Source organism: Malus domestica, chromosome 03 (assembly GCF_042453785.1).
Source record: "Malus domestica chromosome 03, GDT2T_hap1".
NCBI lineage: Eukaryota > Viridiplantae > Streptophyta > Magnoliopsida > Rosales > Rosaceae > Malus > Malus domestica.
Genome location: NC_091663.1, coordinates 23,649,968 through 23,671,764, shown reverse-complemented (window position 1 = coordinate 23,671,764; position 21,797 = coordinate 23,649,968). Strand labels below are relative to the sequence as shown.

The window sequence follows — 21,797 nt, the reverse complement described above, 5'->3', positions numbered from 1 at the left end:
CGTTCCTTTTTTTAACAAAAGCCTACCAATGAGGTTTGTTCGACATGAACGTAATTGTTCTTGATAAAGGTCCTCACTGATTTTAACATAAGTCACATCTCCCCGAACAGTAGGAGAGGGAAGTTGACTTAAATTAACTGAAGTTTCCACACCATTTGTGACAATGGCAGCAAAGGTTCGTGCTTTTGGAAGTTGTCCGGATAATTGACCAGTGGCAGTATTCAATTTGGAAGAAGTAGCAGAGAAGTCAAGAAATCCCCATGGGCATAAGGCAACGGGTGACTTGTCCATGGAAACCAAGAGATTAACCTAGAACAAAATGCATTCCAAAATAATAATATAAAAAAAATTAAATATAAAATTAGATAGTTCAACCTGTTGAAAAGTGTGTAGGTGCAACCAATTGTTGAAAATCCTTCAAAAGCAGAGTCTGTTGGTGCAGTATAGGTGCAGCAAGACCCTAAGAATTGCTTTAGATTAAAAACCCCAATTGCGGGTTATCGCAGTTCGCAAACAGCAGCCAATCTTCAACACCGAAGAGTAACCAGCGCAGCGAAATAACGAACCAAGACCAACGGATGGCGATGTGGAAGATTCAACAACGGCGCCGGGACGACGCCGCCTGGGACGACGCCGACAGAACACCGTCAAACCCTAGGGACACAAGCACGTGCACATCATGATTCAGATTCCTCATCTCCTACTGAAAAAGAATCCATGCCTAATTTAGTTTTGAGTCTTTTAGACAAAATGAGAATTCAAAAATGGTATTCTAAAATTACAATAATAATTGAAGATTTTCATCTAAACACAATTGCTTTGATTGTGCTGATTTAAATTGCATTCAAGAAGGTTTAATACCTACCAAATATTTTCATAAATCAAAAGAAATTCTTAGTGCTACAAATCAATCCCCAATGAATTTAAAATATGAAATACCAAAAGCACATGTTTGTCAAAATGATATTTGTTTCAAAACCCTTTTGTTTTAATCAAAGATATTTCTGACGCTGTTATTTTGGGACTCCCATTTTTAGCTGTTTTATATCCTTTTAAGGTTCATCATAATCGCATATCTACTAAGATGTTAGGACAAAAAATCACATTTGCATTTTGTACAGAGTCAGATCTCCAAAATCTAAGATAACTTCAAAAGAACAATGTTTCAAAATCAATCAATCTAATTTCACAAAAACCACAACAAATTAATTTCTTAAAAGAAGAGATTAATCACAAACGAATTGAAGAACAACTAACAAATAAATCTTTGTTAGAAACCATTGATAAGTTCCAAAAGAAACTTATTAATGATATCTGTTCTAATATCCCCAATGCCTTTTGGCATCGAAAACAACACATTGTTAAACTTCCTTATACAAAGGATTTTAATGAAAAGAAAATACCTACTAAGGCCAGACCAATTCAAATGAGTCAAGAAGTTATGAAAGTAATGCCTTTCGGCCTCAAGAATGCACCAAGTGAATTTCAGAATATTATGAATGATATTTTTAATCAATACAGTCATTTTTCAATTTTTTATATTGATGATGTTCTTATCTTTTCAAAGTCATTAGACAAACATTGGAAGCATTTATATTTGTTTTCTAGAATAATCAAGTCCAATGGATTAGTTGTTTCGGCAACAAAGACTAAATTATTTCAAACCAAGGTTAGATTTTTAGGATACAATATCCATAGGTTTACCATACAACCCATAGACCGTGTCATTCAATTTGCAGATAAGTTTCCTAATGAGATTACTGATAAAACTCAATTACAACGATTTTTAGGATCTTTAAATTATGTTGCAGAGTTTTATCCTCATCTTAGACAACAATGTAAACCTTTATTTGATCGTCTCAAAGATAATCCTTCACCGTGGTCTTCCACTCATACTTCAATTGTCAAACAGATTAAATCACATGTCAAGACTTTGCCTTGCCTTGGCATTCCAACTCCCAATTCTTTTAAAATTGTTGAAATTGATGCTTTTGACATCGATTATGGAGGTATCCTCAAACAAACAACTTCCTTCGGATCTCCTGAACAAATTGTTCGTTTCCTTTCAGGAGTATGGAATCCTGCACAACATAATTACAGTACTATTAAGAAAGAGATATTATATATTGTATTATGCCTTAGCAAATTTCAAGATGATTTATTAAATCAAAAATTTCTTGTTAGAGACGATTGCAAATCTGCAAAACATGTTTTACAAAAAGATGTTCAAACATTGCATCAAAACAAATTTTTGCACGATGGCAAGCCATATTAAGTATTTTTTATTTTCAAATTGAGTACATTAAAGACAACCATAATTGCATCCCTGATTTCCTAACCAGAGAATTTTTGCAGGGGAAGAATGACAGATAAGAAATCCATTCAGAGGAGGCTTCCAGCCACTCTGCCACCACCACCAGTAAAAAAGAATCAAACCCAGATTCATCGGCCTTAGCCATTACCAACAAATATACTCCCTTAGGATCCACAATCAGCAACCACCGACCTAATTACCAAACACCTTTACCAAATTACCAAACGGCATTAGCCAACCCTTATGATCCCTACTCATCTCCATCATACACATCACCTTCACCATCAGTTAATTATACTAAAACATCCTCATATGTCAACAAAAACCCCCAAAAGTATCTCTTTAGCATACCTTTTAACACCAACCAAGAACAATCACCAGCTAAAATAGCTAAACCAGTCATCCCTCCACATTTCCATTACCTTCCAGCCGCACCACAAAAAAACTTAAAATATTATCAAGCCATTCTCAGTGAGACAGGATCCATCTCTATTAAGCCAATCTTCAGCCAAACACATCAGAATAAAATTCTTTATCATTCTCTCTATATCGGCAAATTTGTCACTGAATCAGAATAGGGTCCCCCCCTTTATCAAACCAAACCACTTCATTCCCAGCAAGTTCTCATACCAAACAATGCTTATAATTATTTTGATTACATCCAAGCATGGACCAATATTTTCCTCAACCAAACATAAGATTTCACCCATTCATGGTTTATAACCTTTGATAGAAATTTCAGATTAAATTTTCCCGCTTGGTTTCCAGTATGGTGGTCAACCCATCGCCCAACTGCCAGTCTTCTCCCTAAAGACCTCATGCAAGTCCTTTCAACCAGTTTCCAGAAGAAATTCAACCGTAGTCGGTTCCATCATTTGATCACTCTCATTCCATTGTTCATGGCAAAGTACAAAGTCCCCTGGATAATGAAATGGAATTATGAAATTGAAACCGGAGCTGTCCATAAAATGGTGGGATAAATTCAACTGCCAGAAGATCATTGATCTGGTCCTCAAAGAATTTCCTATCATCTCGGCAACCCCGATCCAAGCTATTCCAGCTCAACCAACTCAGGCATTGCAAATGGCACCTGAACCATTTTTATCCGACATTAGTCCATCCTCATCACTCAAAGGATCTTCCAGATCATCCAGTTCAAAGAAGAAAGAAAAATCGACCCAACTTCAAGATTTTGCCCATCAGCTCATGGCAGAAGCAGCCCTTCTCCACGAAACAACTCAAACAGCTGAGATGCTTCGTCACAGCAACCCGCCAACTCAGTATCTCAGAAGTCCAAGTGGGCGGATACTTCAGACTTGTATCAGGATTCTCAAGACCCATTGATTACAAATCAAATGATCCGGGTGCCATTGGCAGTGTAATTCAATAGTGTTTCAGAGGGTAATTCCAATAGGAATAACGTCTCCTCTAACACCGAAAGCAAGCAATAGCAGCAAAAGCAGTCTTCGACATCATCATTTCGGATTCCCGACAAGTCACTATTTATAAATAGTAAAATCACTTTTAGTATTTACCAACAGTAAAAGCAGCAACAGTAGTCACCCGTGCTTCAGCAGTCATATGCTTTAGCATATTTGCAACCCAGATTTTCCGCTTCAATCAGGACGGCCCCCTGGCCTATATCTTCAACCCTCCAAGCATTTTACAAATAGCTTCCTTTGGAAAAAGACCAGAATTCCTGCAACTACATTTTCCCAGTCTCAATTTTATAAACACTCTTAATTTAAGATCAAATATGCCTGCGAGCTCCATCATTTCCAGTTTCAAGCTTCATTAAGATCATTAGATCATTTGTAAGTTACAATCAATTTCAATAGAAATTATCTTCAAATATATCTGCATCATTATTTTGAATTCATTATTTTCATTATTATTGATTTTAATTGGCATAAAGCTTTATCTTCAATTCATTGAGTATCTCAAATTCAAGGTAAATATCGATCAGTCATTCATTCAATTCTTCTTATCTGTCTATGACATTTACTCCAAATATATGCATCCTTCTGGTCTTTCTGATTGCCCAAACTGTCCAGTCCATGACTGCAACTTCTGCCCATTTCATAATAATTACTGCCCGTAGGCTTCCGCCTCATTTGGTTTGTGTGTATATATATATATTGTAAAAGAAAATTACCGATTTTTGAGTGATGGAAACCCTTATAATTCTAACAATGAAAGTAAAGGCAGAGCTATTGAAGTTTTTAATATTAGGAACCAATTATAATCAGACAAAAAAATAAGCCAGTACATATATATAGAGGAATCCTTTAACAAAAAAAAAATGAGGATATCCTCTTAACCGTTAAATTTGGCTTTAATGAAATTCTACGATTGAGATTCTATGGCCTGTGATTTAATCTCAACTACATAATTTCATTAAAACCAAATATAACGGTTCCGTATATATATATATATATATATATATATATATATATATATATATATATATATATATATATATATATATATATATTATGTGCCTTAAAATTACAGACCATAACAGAGCAACCGGCCAACTGCAGGCCTAGAACCAGATATTCCAATATTTGTGCGCAAGCGTACAATGAAACTAGCTAGCTGCTATACCCAAAAATTCGACCAAAAAGCAAAGAGCTGTAGCCAAAATAAATAAATAAAATATATAGCTATAGAGAAAAATAATGTAAAAATTAAACTATGCCAAAAAAATAACATGAAAGTTAATTTTATTCAGGGAAGAAAAACATTTGACTTCCTCCAAAAATCGAACACACAAATACAAACACACTAACACAAGCAGGGAAAATCGTCAACAAAAAATATTGTGTTAAAAGCTTGACAAAACAGTGAAAACCCTAAAGAGAACTGAGATATATCTATGATATCAACACATAAGTAGTTGAGACAAACACAAAGACAAAGTTAAATGCAAAAGACTATCAAATGCACAGGGCCGGTCCTGAGAATTTGGGGACCCTAGGCGAGTTTTCAAAATGGGGCCTTAAAACTCTCTGATTTCCGGTTCTTTATACATTGATATGTATAAAAAATAATTTGTTAAATACATAAAAATTCTATTTTCACATTCAATATCATTAAAAATTAATATAAAAAAGATAAATACACAAACATTACTTAAACATTACACAGCTCATGTTTTTAGACACAAATGTATTAAATGTTTGTAGTCAAGAGTCTAAGATTGAAAGTGAAGAACGATAAAACTTGATGATCAAGGGAGTAAAGAACAATAAAACTTGATTGGTGAGTATAATAAATTCAACAACACCAATTCTTTCTCTTGTGTTTTTTTTCGTAAATCAACATCACACTGACGAATCGAATACTAAAACAATCCATTGAATAAAAAATTATTGAAAATAAAATATAAATTCAAGTATTTATTACCTTAAAGTACAATCTTCAAGATCATGTGATAATTGGTTTAAAAAATCGATAGAAATGTAGAGATTGGGAAGTCGAAAGAAAAAAGATTGCAAAGGGACTTGAGTTTTATAAGTTTATATGCATTGGACAGATGGATCGGCAATAAATTTGAAAAACAAGAAAATTTTAATGACTAGAAAAGGCGTCTCCGTGCGTTTTGAACTCAACACTCCAAAGAAAAAGAAAGTCGAACATTTCCACTGCACCAACAAATGAATTGTGATATCTCTTACTTTTTCTATATTTATATGTTATTTACATGATATAAAAAAAATTGGGGGCCCCTTCGAAGTGGGGGCCCTAAGCGGGTGCCTACTTGGGCTACCTTCAGGGCTAGTCCTGCAAATGTAGGATCGAATGCAAATTCTTTGGGATCTGCCTTGGAACAATCTATTTTTGGGGTGAAAAGGGAGAAGGGGGAAGATAATAAATTTGGGTCTCTAAAATTTGAGAAGAAATCGACATGCATGGAATAAAATTCCATAAACAAATAAAAAAAAAGAGAAAAATAAAACTCAGAAAATCAACTCTTATTTTATATATGCACACACATACATATGTACACTCATATAAAATCATCAAGAAGAAATTAAAACAAGTAATAATAAGAGAAATATATGAAGAAATAAAAGAGATAACCCGGATGCCATTTGCTTAGAGGAATTTTTACCAGGGTTTGATGATTTTGCATGCCTGGGAGTAAGCTCACCAGGGCCACCACCCACACGTTCCATTTGTCACTGCTTTTGGTATCTGTGTGTGTCTCTCTCTCTCTGTCCAATCAAGCGAATTTATAGCGGACTTGGATTCTCTGCCCTCCCATTTAGGTGCCCTCTTCGTGCCCTCCTGTTTTGTGTGGTCACGGTTAAGCCACGTTAATATTTTATATTATTTTTAAAAAAATAATAAAACAAAAAGAAATAGTAATATAAAATGTTGACGTGGCTTAACCGTTACCACAAAAACAGGAGGGCACAGAAATTGGAGGGCAGAGAATCCAAGTCCATTTATAGCTACATGTTCCTTTTCACCAAATTATTTCCATCAATTAATTTGGACCATTGAAATTTGATCCAACGATTAAAGTTATTATAACTTCTAAAGCAGACTCTTATTTTTAGCCGTTTGATCAAATTTCAAAGAGTCAGATTAATTGATGAAGAGGACTTGGTGGAAGGGATTTATCCTTTTCCTAGCTACAGCAAGCAGCGGTGAAGTCCAAGTGGCGAACCGGTGTTGTAAACGAGAAACCGGTCATAACACGCATCTGTGAACCATGATTGGATAAAGGTGATGTTTCTACCGGGAGTAACAAGTTGGTTGGTCAGTCGCCCATGAAAATCTTTGGTTTCTAGTACCTAGGGCCTAAAACTAAAAGTCACGATGAGCTTTTGAACATTTCCAACCCCTAACTAAATGAGGCCTTTGTAATACTTGAACAGAAAAAAAAAATTAAAATTGAAATCTAACACTATCTGTCAAATTTTAAATTTAAATTTAAATTTGAAAGCTTACGTGGCACTTTGACATCTTTTAAAGTTTTGATCTTCAACCGATATGCCAAATTTTAAACATAAAATAAAAATTCATATGTATTTTCTTTGCATTGGGAATGAAAAGAAACAAAAGGATAATGTTTTAAACCAATAAAAAATTAATAAAAATAATTAATAATTAATAAAAAAAATATGAAGGCGCTGTCAAATTTGGCAGCAAGGGGAGAGATGTCATTCCATGTCATGGCACATCAGATTTGGTTTCTCGGTTGGAAAACATTAATGCTATTTTTTTGTTACCGTTAGTGCTGATTTGGACATTTTGACATCTCATTTGGAAATGCTCTAACAAACTAACTAAATGACCAACTAAAAATAGTATATTCACTTGCCAGGACACTTGCAAAATCACTATATAAGGTAAAACATCAATGTTTTTTTTTATAAAAGGGAACTGTTCTTAGTATTCCAAAAATTTCATTCTACACTCCTTACCAGTACATTTGTCTTTCTAATTATCAAAAGTTTGAAGGGCAAAATGAGATTTTTGGAGTGTCAATAGCAATTCTCTTATAAAATTGGGCAATTCCATATTCGTTATTTCCATTATGCATTGTGGCAATTATTTTCTCTTTGTTTACGAATGTCCCATTTTTAAGATTGTAACATATTGAACTTAGGCTTGTCTTAGCACGAGCAATCTTTACAGGATTAGAATTCTTTCCCCTCTTATTCGCATCCTTTTCCCTTCCTTCCCCTCACGCTTTACTTTTTGTCTTATTGTCTCTATAAAAAAATCAATATAAGACATTAACGTGTCCTAATCATAACCGTTCAAGTAAGAGGTGATGGAAAGTGAGAGAAATTAAGAAGGGAGAGAATCCTTCTCCATCTTTATATTCTACATTTGGATAAATCATTTTTGACAGTTGGTGGTTAATGACAAGTTGTAAATGAGCAGATGATTGAGCATAGACTGGGAGAAAATAATTGAGCATAGACTGAGGCAAGAGATGTGGGTTAAGAGAATCAATTTGGGTTCATGTCAAGGCGTTCAACAATGGAGACTATTTATTTCTTACGAAGTTTGATAGAACGATACAGAGATATAAAAAAGATTTGCACATGGTCTTTATAAATTTGGAAAAGGCATATGATAGGATCTCAAGAGAAATTATTTAGGATTCTAGAGAGGAAAGGAGTATGAGTAGCATATATTAAAGTCAAATTTTTAAGATATCTTAGGGATTAGGCAATATAATCATGATTCTAGGAAGATTGGGTATCTTATCATATATTTGCTCCTAGATAGTCTCCTGATTTGATGAAGATTACTTTCTCTACAAGAACTCTTAAGATCCCTATAAATACACTAGCCTGGGTATTATTAAGGGGACATCTAATTGTCTCGAAGTAGGACAGATGTCAATCTCTCTCTAGGACGACCACTTTATTCTCTACAAGACTACCATATATATCCACCTATACTTACATATTTCCCTACAAAGCCACTACACACTTATTATCTCTATGACTAACAGAGGCTCTCACGCTGTCGTCTACCAACGCATCCATGAAAAACTCATCTCTCAACGCCTCGCCATAGGCTATTCGTCAAGGAAGGCCCACATCGTTCTTTCATAGAATTACACTCGTGGTTTGATTCTCCTTCCCGAAGATATGTAGGTAGTCCTTTCTGGATTCAATTACACCCCAATTAACCATATTCTCCCCTCATCGGAGATCATGGGCTAGTCTGATTGGGTTCTTGCTTCCATTCACGGATGCGTGCGAATTTGGTTCCAACAATAACCATAAGGTTACACCAAGGCTCAGCTTTAAGTCTTTACCTTTTTGGATTGGTAATGGACAAGTTACTATGACATATTCAAGATGATATCCTTTAGTGTATGCTTTTCATAGATGATATAAGGCTGATAGATGAAATGCATGAGAGAATACATGTGAAGCTTAACCTTTAGCGAAAAGGGTTGGAATCTAGAGGTCTTTGCCTAGGTAGGTCAAATACATAGTATATGTAGTGCAAGTTCAATGAGAACGAGATAAGGTTAAGATTAAAGATCAAGAAGTACCAAAGAGTGAACACTTTCATTATCTTGGATCTATCTTACAAAAGAACGAAGAATTAGATCGTTATCTTGGATTTATCTTACAAAAGAACGAAGAATTAGATTGATCTCAACCATAGAATACAAGCTAGATGGATGAAGTGGAAGAGTGCATCACTTGTGTATGCGATCGTCTTATGCCATTGAACTCAAGGGAAAATTTTATAAGGCAATAATAAGATCAGCAACGCTTTACGACATGAATGTTGGGCGGTCAAAAAGCAACACATGCAAAAAATGAGTATAGTGGAGATAAGAATGCTTTGTCGGATGTGTGTGCACACGAGAAAGGATATGTTAAGAACAAGGTTATCCGAGGTAAAGTAGGAGTGGCTGTAATTGAAGATAAGATGAGAGAAAATCGGTTAAGGTGGTTTGGACACGTAAACTGAACACCTATAAATGCTCCAGTTAAAAGATGTGACTCTAAGATGGAGGCTCAAAGTAAAAGGCGTAGAGGAAGACTTCGATAGAGAATACAAGAAATATATGGAGTACTTTAAATTAATGGAAGACTTTGCGCAAAGCGCAGTGGTGTTCTAGGATTCATACGGCCAACTTCATTTAGTGGGATGAGGCTTCATTGTCGTTGTTGTGGTGGTTAATGACAAGTTATCACTTATCACTAAGGTCATTTGGCATGCTGGGATAGTACTATTTTAATACAAATCCGGTGTTTGACTCTTTAATTATAATTCTAGTAATTGAATTAGTGTCTCTGGACCCACCACTTTAGTACGCCTCACACCAACTTACTTATCCTTCCTAACAAAGGCGGATCCACCTTGAGATAAGGTGGGTCAGCTGACCCCCTAAATTCAGAATTTATCCATGGAAGAGTTGAGAGTTGCCCTTTGAAGATATGAGATGCCCTTGAAAGCTACCCTCCAACTACTCGACGAATTGCCTCTATGGACACTCTACATGATAGCTGCTAGTCTCATGCCTTTGTAAGCATTGCTACGGTCATCTTTCGATAGGCTCACTCGACATATGTTGGTATCTATTGGTAGGGCTGGAAAAAAATCCCAAAAATCCCAAACCAAACCGAAAAAATCCCAAACCGAAATTCCCGAAAATTTTTGGTACCAAATACCGAACCGATCCCGAAATTTCGGTACGGGAATCGGTCTCAAGTTTTTGGGATTTCGGTATTCCCAAACCGAACCGAAAAAAATATATATATATTATTTACTTTTTAAATATATATTTAGAATTTTAATAGCCGTTGATTCTGTTGAGATTTAATCTCAACCGTTGTTATGTTTTCAACCCGTGTATGACCCTCTCTCTCGGTCTCTCTCGACAGTCACTCTCACCTCACCTCACCTCATACCTAAATCTCGATCTCTCTCTCGGTCTCTCTCGACAGTCACTCTCGGTCTCTCCTCGTCAATTTGTCTCTCCTCTCACATTTGTCGCCTGAATCACGAATCTACCCACACAGCCACACCAGTCCTCATTCCTCTAGGTCCTCACTCCTCACCTGAATAGCGCCTTCACCCACTGTCCATACCAGTCTTCAGTCCGCACTCCTCCTCACTGCAAAAGGTAAGAAATTCCTGCAATAAACTCAACCAAAGTTCATACAAATTGTTTGATTCCAAATTTGATTAGAGATTTTGAATTTGGGTTTCTGAAATTAGGGTTTCTGCATTAGGGATTTTGAATCGACGGAGAGGTTAGGAACCCGCTACTTTCTTATCTATATCGCTATTGTGTATATGTATATGAATTCCAATGTATTTGGGTAAATGAATTCCGGTGTATTTGACTGAACTTGCTTGCATTATGTTTTTCGAAGTGCTTGGTTATGTCTTTTCCAGTTTTTCAAAGTCTGCTCATGTTGTGGATTCTTGTAAAATGTATAGAGTTGATTAGATCCATATAAGAATCTAGAGATTTTATTGTCATCACAAAGTCAAGGTAGATGTCACCGTAAAGTGCCCGGAGAAGTGAATGCTATAGTGTCAAGAAAAGGGACTTAAAACCTACCAGAAATATTTTAATCTAACTGATTAGAAACATAAAAGAAACATAAAAGGAGAGTATAGCTTTAATTTATTCTAGTTTGATGTATATTTCTGGTAGGTTTTTGGCACTACCACCTGAAAAACATGAATGCATAATAGTATTACAGATTCTTCTGCTTCAGAAATTTGTTTTTTACGATATACATTTCTTGATAATTGAAGCTAGAATAAATTAAAATCAATGTTTCCCCACCCCTTTTGACCATTACAAAAGGCAGAAAACTAATACTCTCCTTTTATGTTCTCTAATCATTTAGCTAAATAAAAGATTATCTTCCATTGGTAATTTTAATCTAACTGATTAGATCCTCAAGTATGACATTATCTGTGCTTTTGGATCAGATCTGAGTGTACTGCACCACTCCACTCCATTACCCGCTGTAATAACAAGTGCATTTGGTCCTCGGTTTGAATTGAGGCTTTTTAAGGTTAGTGCTATATCTTCATTTTGCATTCACATGTTTGTGTTGTTTATATCGTATGGACATTAGTTAGATATGAATAAATATGAATTCTCTTTATGAATAGATATGAGTCATATGACTCTTTAATTGTATTTCCTCTTTATGAATATATATGAATTCTCTTTAATTCTCTTTAATTGTTTCCTCTTGCTTTGCACATCAAGGGGAAGAGTACAAGTACCAACAAGAAGGGGGCAACCACAAGCATCAACAAGATCAAAGGGCCGAAGGGGCCGAAGAGGCCAACAATCTTCATAAACGTTAAGCTTTGCTTTTTTGCTTTTGGTTTGTAACTTAATTATTTTGAAACTTTGGCTCGTAACTATTTTTTTTTCTTTTGGGTTTACTTTATTTATTTTAAAACCTTGGCTTGTAACTAATTTTTTTTGCTTTTGGATTTGTTACTTATTTTTTTTTATTGCATGCATTTGTAGTAGAAATTGAATAGGCAAATGCTATTGTGCACAAATTTGTGCACAGATTGGCAGATTTGTGCACAGATTGCAGCTTGGTTACTTATACACTTATATAGTAAGCACCCACACACACGACATGGGAGTCCATAGAAAATAAAGGCTTCAATAGTTGCACATATTGCAGTATGGCAGATTGGCAGATTGGCACATACTTAATAGTTGCACATATTGCAGACGGGCTTCTTTGCAGATTGGCAGCCCAAAAGTGTTAAAAGGTTGAATTTTAGCCCAAAACATAATATTTTAGTCCAAAAGCCCAAAAGCCCAAAATCATTTCGGGATTCCCGATTTGTCCCGAAATCCCGAAACTATTTCGGGATTCTCGAAAATTTAGGTTGGGATTGATATTGAAATTGGGATTCCCGAAATTTTTGGTTTAGGAATCGGGACAAGGATTTCGGTATGGGATCCCATACCGAACCACCCCTATCTATTGGCATGCTTGCTCAAAATCTATTGACATCAGTCGGCATACTCGTTCAAAAGTTATTGGCATGATCTCAAACCTACCAAAGCTCAATGAAATGCCAATTTTCATGTTATTCAGTCTGAAAATTTTGTGCACTGTCTTCGCTATTCTTATCAATCCCTCCCAATAATATTTCCTGGATCCGCTACTACTCCCTAAACCTATGTATTAATTTAGTCCGATTTAGAAAATGTGTTCGCCTCTTCATCCCTCTATCGCTAATATGATATTTGGCATTGTTTGCGAATTTCCTTCCTATTACTAGTTGAATATCAGAGTGTGCAACGAATAAGATTACAAAATAACAACATTATTAAACAAACTGAGAATGTCGAGACGGCTGCAAAACCCTAAGAGGCTACATTGTGAATGACTTATACTCAACTGAATAACAAGCATGCTATTTATAATAAACTAACCATAACCCTAAAAGGTAAGAAACAGAAACCCTAATGCTAACGGGCTAAGCCCAGAAAACCAAACATTAAAGTAAACCTAAATACTAATATTTTCCAACACACCCCCAGGTCAAACTCTTGGTGGTATACGACATGAGTTTGCAAACAAGTAGATGCAGACTGGCTTCGTTAGGCGGTCGCAACGCGGACAGGCAGACAGACAGGCAGGCTCCACAATGTGAACAAACAGACAGGCAGGCTCCGCAATGTGGACAAACAGACAGGCGAACTTGACTTGAGTTGACTGGCGAACTGGCCAACTAGTGAACTAGCAAACTGATTTTGGAAGGTGAACTAATTCTGATTTCGACTGGATAGTGTTGAGAGTATGAAAAGAACCCGTCACTAAATCGACGAGATTTTCATATTTCAATTGCGGCAACGAACAAACACAAATACTATTACTTAACCAATTCCAAGCACTCAAATGACGGTCACAAAACAATTCCAAGCAACCAACAATTCCTGCGGGCCTAAAACAAACTTAATCAATTTTTTATTTTTCCATTTTCTTGTTTCTTCCTCCTATTTTTTCTTTGCAGCGATATAGACTTGCGGGTTGCTCTCGCAGGTTGCAACAGCAGCCTTCAAAGGTGCAGAAGCAGTGTCAGTGCAACTGGTTTCATCAAATCCAGTGCGTCTGGGAAGGTACAAACTAGAGCGGCGGCGGATGTAGATTAGCGGATGAGGAGGATGACCAAGGCAGCTGCAAGCGGCTGAGGAAGATGAGGGACCAAGGTAAGATGGATTGATGGTGATGCAGCATGCGAGCAGATGAGGTCTGGGTCTGGTACGATGCGCGGACGGCGACTATGGATCGCTAGGTCGATCTGGCGGTGCGGGACGGATTTAGGTCTGGGCTTCTGATTGCAGCCTGATTGCATCTTGATTGCAGCAGCAACATGGATGGATGGGGATTGGGAACAATGATGTCGGGTCTAGTACGGCGTGATACGGGTTGCGTTTCGACGAGAATTGCAGAGATGCATGCGAGTTCAACAGACTACGACTTTTTTTTCCTCAAACTAACAGCGACAAGACAAACTGATACTGAACAGAAGCAGATTAAATCTCGAAGGATCAAACTTGGTCTGATACCAAGTTGAATATCAGAATGCACAACGAATAAGATTACAAAATAATAAGAGTATTATTAAACAAGCTGAGAATGCCGAAACGGCTACAAAACCCTAAGAGGCTGCATTGTGAATGACTTATATTCAACTGAATAACAAGCATGCTATTTATAATAAACTAACTCTAACCCTAAAAGGTAAGAAACCGAAACCTTAATGCTAACGGGCTAAGGCCACCAAACCAAACATTAAACAAAACCTAAATACTAATATTTTCCAACACTACTATCGTTCAACCATTGTCTAAGGTGTTCCTCATTTTTCTCACTCCTTTTCTCCCTTCCTCTACCCCCACGCTCTTCCTCTTTGGTTGTGTCGAAGACTCGAAGAAGCCTAACCAGACCCTCTGTGTGACAATCATGGATCTCAAAGACGGAAGGAAGATGATATTGCAGAGAGAAAAGACGGAAGGAAGGTAAAAAGGAGTGAAAGGAGGCCGGCGTGGTGGAGAAACTATGAGGAAGAGGAGGATTTCAATTTGAGCCTTTGAAGTCATGAAATTTCTATGGTTAAAATAAGGAAATTAGAAGAAATTTTTTGGCCTTTTACATAGTAGTGAGGGTTGGCGGTCAAGGCATGCAATGTGTGTGTAAGAATAATTATGACGGATCATTTTATGTATTTTCATCTTTACCAGTATTACCGCTATCCTTCATGACAAAACTCCAAACCAAAGAAAGGCGATGAAAGAAGAACTATCGATGGAAGGAAATTTTAATGTGTTGACCACACATTGCCTTTTTATGAACAAGGCGAATAAATTGTTTTGGAAGAATTTTAACTGGCACTACCTAATTACTAATGAAGCGTATAGGTTGAATAATCACAATTGTGCTCTTGCAAAAGTACTTGAAGAGTATGTTGCTTTGATGAATTAGCTTTTTACTCGGTAGGATCTCGTTCGATGGGTACAAAACTGAGGTTCTATTTTTTTTTATGCTTGAGGGAACAGACTTAAACAAACTGTAGGATTTATATATTTATTATATTTATATAAAACACAATATTAATCCACCCAATATAGGGTGTACTATATTAATATGTGTTTTTCTTTTTTTTTTCTTTTTTTTTATTTACATTGGCTGTTTTATTTTCTCCTTCCCTCCTAGCCACTATATATATAAAGATGGTTTTGGGGAAGGGAGAACACACTAATAAGGGGAAAATCTTGACACTCTTATAGTAATCATTTTCTCTCTTTGTTTAGCCTCTAGGGTATCACCTTGACTCTAGGATTAGGAGGCCATTAAGAACTACAACGGTTTGATCTTTGTGCATTGGCACAAGGTACGTAGGTAATCTAACTGGGTAGATGCAATCGAATTTCCTTTTACTGACGCTCTTGTTCGTAATTTGTGCAACGGTTTGGAGGAATGAAACAACGAGCTGGAATTCGTTAATTTCACTAGGTATGTTCCTAAACGAAGTCTTTTATTTTAGTTTATAGTTTTCCAGTAGTGTAATCAGAGCCATGATGCTCGTTTCTCACTCTACAATTCAATGTAAAGAGCTGGAACCACGATATCCACCATGGTTGAATAAACTTGGAAAATTCACATTTGATTCATCATTTTTTTTTTTTTTTTTTTTTTTTTTTTTTTTTTTTTTAGAAATAGGTTCTCATAAGTGTGAGAAAAATTCCCTCAAAATTTCATGCAAAGATGTGCTATGGTTTTGAGAGAAATAAAAAATAAAAATAAAACCCTAGTTTTGTGATTTCTTGAAAATTTCGGTTTTTCATCCGCTTTGGGTGCAGAATTTATGGAATTCATCTTTTTGAGATTTTTATTTTTTATCTTTTGCTTCGTATTTGTTGTCTGCCATTTGAGCTTCAAACCATATAAAACACACATCAATTGGATGAGTACTGAAGAAGATATGGCTTCGCAAACATACCTTTACAACTCTGCGAAATTTGGAGTTTCTGTGGAAAATTTGGAGAAAATGATGAACAGTGATTGTTCATCACTCTCGGCAACAGCGGGAGTGTTGCCTTTCCGGGCATATTATTTGGATTATTTTAATTCGAATAATTAAAACGCAGTAGAAAATAATGCACAACATACAATATGTTATTTCAATTATATATCTTTAGGGCTTCGCTTCGCTGTTTGGGTTTTATCCTACCACCAAGCCCACTCACTTATCCACTTTGGATTTGTAACTTGGACCTTTTTTAATTAAATAAACTCAATGCCTATCTAATTTAAACCGTGTCCATAAACCCAAATAATTAATCAAATATAGTGAACAATTAACTATATCTAATCATCATCCATATAACAGTACTATAACTTATTATATATGTGTGACCTCTTAGGTTCTAACTAAAGCCAACAATCAAATTAACTAATGATTTTTTTAGTACATCGATATTTTTACACTAAGGGGAGGGGAAGTTCGGCTAAGCCACACAATGGGCAAGTTAATTTGGTATCGAATTCGTCATTTATGAGATTCGAACAAAAGTGTAAACATGGAAAATTCTTGAAACGAACAAGACAAAAACACGTGTACAAAATAATATTTGTATTAATTTTTTGGGGTTACAATCTCTTATACAATTTGATCCTCTGATTCGATCTTCGTAAGATGTTGATTTATGGATGTGTGATTGATCCAAGGGTCGTCGAGGCTTGATCTTGGATGAACGGTTGTGTGGATTTATGGATGGGCTGCTGATCCAAAGGGTCGTCGGGGCTTGATCTTTAGGATGAACATGTGATGAACGATGAACACTTTCTTCAAGAACTGTCGGGGCTTGATCTTAAATTGGTGGAAGTTCTACAAGGGTCATCGGGGCTTGATCTTGAATTGTTGGAAGTTCTTCAAGGGCTGTTGGGGCTTGATCTTGAATTGTTGGAATTTCTTCAAGGGTCGTCGGGGCTTGATCTTGAAGGAGGATTTGACGAAGAACGAAGAGGGCTTTATGGATCATTCGGGATTTGCTTGAGAGCTTTTAGAGTTTCAAAGCTTTAACGACACAATTCAAGGTTTTGTGTGAAGTGAATTAGTTATGAATTGGTCAAATGAAATCAATGAAATTGGCTTCTATTTATAGAAATTTTCAAGGCCTAATTTTGAATATAATATTCAGATGACATAAGTCATTTCTGCCAGATGTTGACACATGTCATGTTTGATGACTTTTCTGATGATTTTCGATTTTTGTTGAGTCACATGCTATTTATAAAATTTATGTGACACGTGAATGTTGAAATTTTAATTATTGGTCAACATTTATTTCACCAAAATTTCGATGTCTACACTAAGATCTCTCACTTCCAAGTGAAAAGGAATACCATCAGACCGTAGTACTAAAATTCGAACATAAGACCTCCCATTTTTGAGATGTTTGTATATAAACTCATCAGTCACACTTGTGAAAAAATGGTGTACGACCGCTATTCATAAAGCGTTGATGCATAGCTTATCCGAGAAATGGATGATTGTCTGAACCGGGCAATTTATGAAGTGAGCGTAAATCATTGCTAAACGTAGAGCAGTGAAGAAGTTCTCGATGTCATAAAATATCATTTTGGTTCTTATATCACCATAAGGTTGACATAAGATCCGTCATGAAAAAATGATTGTTTAAGGTGCAAGTAATTTCATGTTTACTCATGGTTGAAATATATTCTCAATAGAATGATGTAAATATATTTGTATTTACCTTATATGGAATTGAAAGAAGGCACCTACTTGTGAAAACATAGGTGCTCCTTATAGAACTATTTTGGAGGTGTTTTTCATTAATTAGAGAGATTTTATTTGAGTATGCCCTTATCTATGCAAAAGAAGTCCCTAAATTGGAGGGAACACAAATATGTTCATGATTACTTGCAATTGCACAAAATGAGGAGCCTTAAGATGTTGCCGTAGTGATAGCTGTCACACTTCTAGACATAAGAGCTACAAGATACTCATTGGGAATAACGTTTTTCATAGAACCTTATAATGCACATTAAACGACTGTCACTAAGCTAGAATCGGTTTCACCACATCATGAAACGATTCATTGTGGCGCTGAGGTAGCAAGCGGGATGAGACGAATATTCTGAAACACAATGGAGTGCAAGACTAGACATGTGTATGATTTTACATGCAAAACATACACTAGGTATACCTATATGCATGTAACAATAGAAGTGTCTAAGATGAGACCTAACAAAGGTCAAACATGGAGATTTTTCCATTTGAAATCCATGTTAAAGCTTATTAAGCCAGATGTGAGTAACTAGGTAGGCGCGGAGAGGGCAACTAAGCGGGTGCCCAAGTTAGGCTTTTGTTTAAGATTTTTATGGTGTATGCCCAACAGACATGTGACACGCTCATTAAATTGAGAAAACAATATAGCATATATTTCATATTGTATGTGATAGTTGCAGCCGATAGTGAAGTGATGAATTGGTCCATGCTTCAAATCCCGTGTGAGCCACTGGATCTATGTGATCCTACCCTTATACCTTTTCGGACTAAAGCCTATGTCCAAAAAATGAGGTTTAATGAAAGCTACTTTAGCACATTTATCTATCAACTTGAGTGTAACAGTAGGGGGCAAAGACATTTCTGAAAATTCTGAAGTTCCTTTCCTTCCAAATATAGTAGACAGAGGTAGGAAGACAGAGGTGCTTGACAATGGGGGGTGGGGGATGACAAAGCGGACAAGAGACAACTAAAAGATGCCGATATGCAGCAATTTTAACGAGTCGATAACTTGCCCTTGATGGCTAACCGCAAAACAAATGAATTCCAAGGCAGTTTAGGCTTATGAACTCGCAAAAAAATCCCAAACAGAAGCAGCGGGAAAAAGTCCATTAGAGGCAGAAACCCATCGAACCAATCTTAAATGAGGCACAGACCCATTTGAATCAACGCTAATAGCACTTAGCCAAGCCCGCGTCTTTCCTTGACCTAGACCTCGAGATAGTCTGGTAACTACACACCAAGACAAAGGACCAAAAGGGTCCCAGTTATCATGCCATAAAGCAGTTTTACTTTCTAATAATTATAGCTTGAAGGGCAGCCATAAATTGGAATTCTTCTGAAGAAACATAGTCCTTTTTTATTTTATTTTATTTTAATAATGCAACTACTTAGTACTTACTAATTGCAAACTTGCAATTACTGATTTATTGTTTCTGATAATTAACCAAAGACCTTTCTCTACATGGGCTAATCACTTGGACTGAGCCGACGGATCAAATCCCCCCCCCAGCCAGTTCTGGTCCTAAGCCCCAAAAGACGACGATGACCCGCCTTCACCAGCACCAGTGGAGGAACCACCATCCAAAAACATCTCAATCATCGAAGAGTCAAGCATCGGAGGCCCATGCTGCTCGAAACCCAGAGGAAACTCCGGCACAAAAGGCGGTAGCAGTGGGGGAGGCATCATCGCAACCTGGGGTCCAGCAGGTCCAGAAGGCACAGCAGGGCCATAGTCCATTAGCGGATGCTCCCTCTTCATAAACTGAGAGCGGTCTGAATTCTCAGACTCCCGGTAGCGATGGAGGAAAACGTTGAGGGGGTCGACTTCTCGAATCCAAGCTTGCTCATGGCCCAGATGATGTCCTCGGCAGAGACGGTCTTGCGCTGCTCGCGCTGGCTACGCTGGTTGGCTTCAGCAGTTATGAAGGCGATGTACTCAGACACACATTCCTGCACGGTCTCCTTGGCGGCTTCTGTTATTTTTGCATGCGGAGGGAGCACACGACGCATTATGCGTACCACGTTGGCTGTCGGCATGTATTGATCCTGCACACGAACAAATCGCCGATGGGTACTCTGTGCAGTGTTGTTTCCAGTACTGCCAGTGGTATTGGCAGGGTGGCTGGTGTTTCCGACGGCATAGCCGTCGCCAGAGTAGTTGGATTTTTGCTGTGTGCAAGGCCGGAAAATAACAATGACTATTAGTCAACTAATTAATCACTGTACAGATATGCGCATAAATGACTAACATTAATTGAAAATTAATGGGCATGGAAGGCATGGTTTATATATGGTTATATTATTCAGGGTCACGTAACAGTTCACGCGCTCACATGCCCGTGGTTATGTCATCTAGCGACGGTTACTTCGGTTAAGATAACAGGGAAAAGGGTCCAAGTCTTATCAAGAGAAAAGATTCCTCCTTGTCACTCTGTTTTTGTCTCTTTGCTAGTCCACCTAAGCCCAAAACTATAAACTGACGCCTCACGCGCTACATGTCCACGTGCCACTGCGTCTGTGAAACGGCTCTTTTTAAGAACCGGAAAATTGGAAAATTGCGTCCCGCATTCGAAACGGTGTCCATTCTAAAAAGATTTTTCAATGTGCGCAGACGGTTATGTGTCCTACTTAATCCCCTTTACCACTATTCCAAACTGGTTTCCGAGCTCAAAACCCTATCAATTCTTCAAGGAAGAACCTGCTAAGGGTTTGTAAAGATGAATACTAAGAGCAATTCCATCCCTGTGGACTTTGCGCCAGCACCCAGCGCATTTATCCACTCAAATGAACAGTAATAGACTGGAGTGAACAGTAATAGGCCAAGGCATCTCCACCCCTAAAAAAATGCGCTGGCACCCAGCGCATTTATTTGGTTTGTTTTTTTTTAAGTTTATTTCGGATAAGATTTTTAACCCATTTAAAATAAAGAATAAAAAAATAAAATAGTTTTAATCTCGTCACGCCACGTGTCATTATCTGAACGTACTATTTTGTGAATAGATTTCCAATATTATTTTCAACCAATCCCGACACGCCACGTGTCACTTCCGTGGTACAATAATTTAGCCAAGATTTCGATAAGATTTCGATAATTGAAATGTGGTGTAAAGGTGAAAGATGAGGGTTAGGTATTTATAGGAAAAAAAATAACATTTTTCAATTATTTCTGTAATTTTTTTAAAATTTTCTGTATTTTTTAATAATTTTTCTGTATTTTTTAATATTTTTAATGAATTTTAATATAGTTAATTAATCTGGACCGTTGGATTTGAAAAATATTCAAATCCAAGAGCCAGGGACTTGCCACGTGGCCAACGGTCATATTTCTGACCGTTGGGGCCTTTTTTTTTTTTTTTTTTTACTTTTTTGTAAAAAGAACGTGGACCGTTGATTTTTGATCTGACGGTCCATGTTAAAAGTAAAATTTAAATTTTTTTTACCGTTGGAAATCCAACGGCACTGAGGAGGGCCACGTAGCCCTATTCCGGGTTCTCCACAAGTGGGCTGACAAGCGGGCCCCCCCCGCCTGCAACCCGGTTCCCTACTCGCGCTTCTGCGCGCTTGTGCTGCACGCGCCTTCTAAACAGGCCGGTCTCTGGGTCTGTCCGAAATAGGCTGGCCCGTTGCCCAGCTTGGGCTGTGTCCCAGGCTCTTTCGCAAGCTGGAG

At 37.1% G+C, this 21,797-nt stretch overlaps 1 long non-coding RNA gene across 1 annotated transcript; it reads left to right on the top strand.

Annotated features, from left to right (window-relative positions):
* Nucleotides 1-3,847: 3,847 nt before the first annotated feature.
* LOC139194243 (uncharacterized) lies at nt 3,848-12,270 on the top strand. The gene is made up of 3 exons (XR_011579001.1): nt 3,848-4,128; nt 11,762-11,847; nt 12,048-12,270. It is a non-coding gene; the product is annotated as an uncharacterized lncRNA (long non-coding RNA).
* Nucleotides 12,271-21,797: the final 9,527 nt, after the last annotated feature.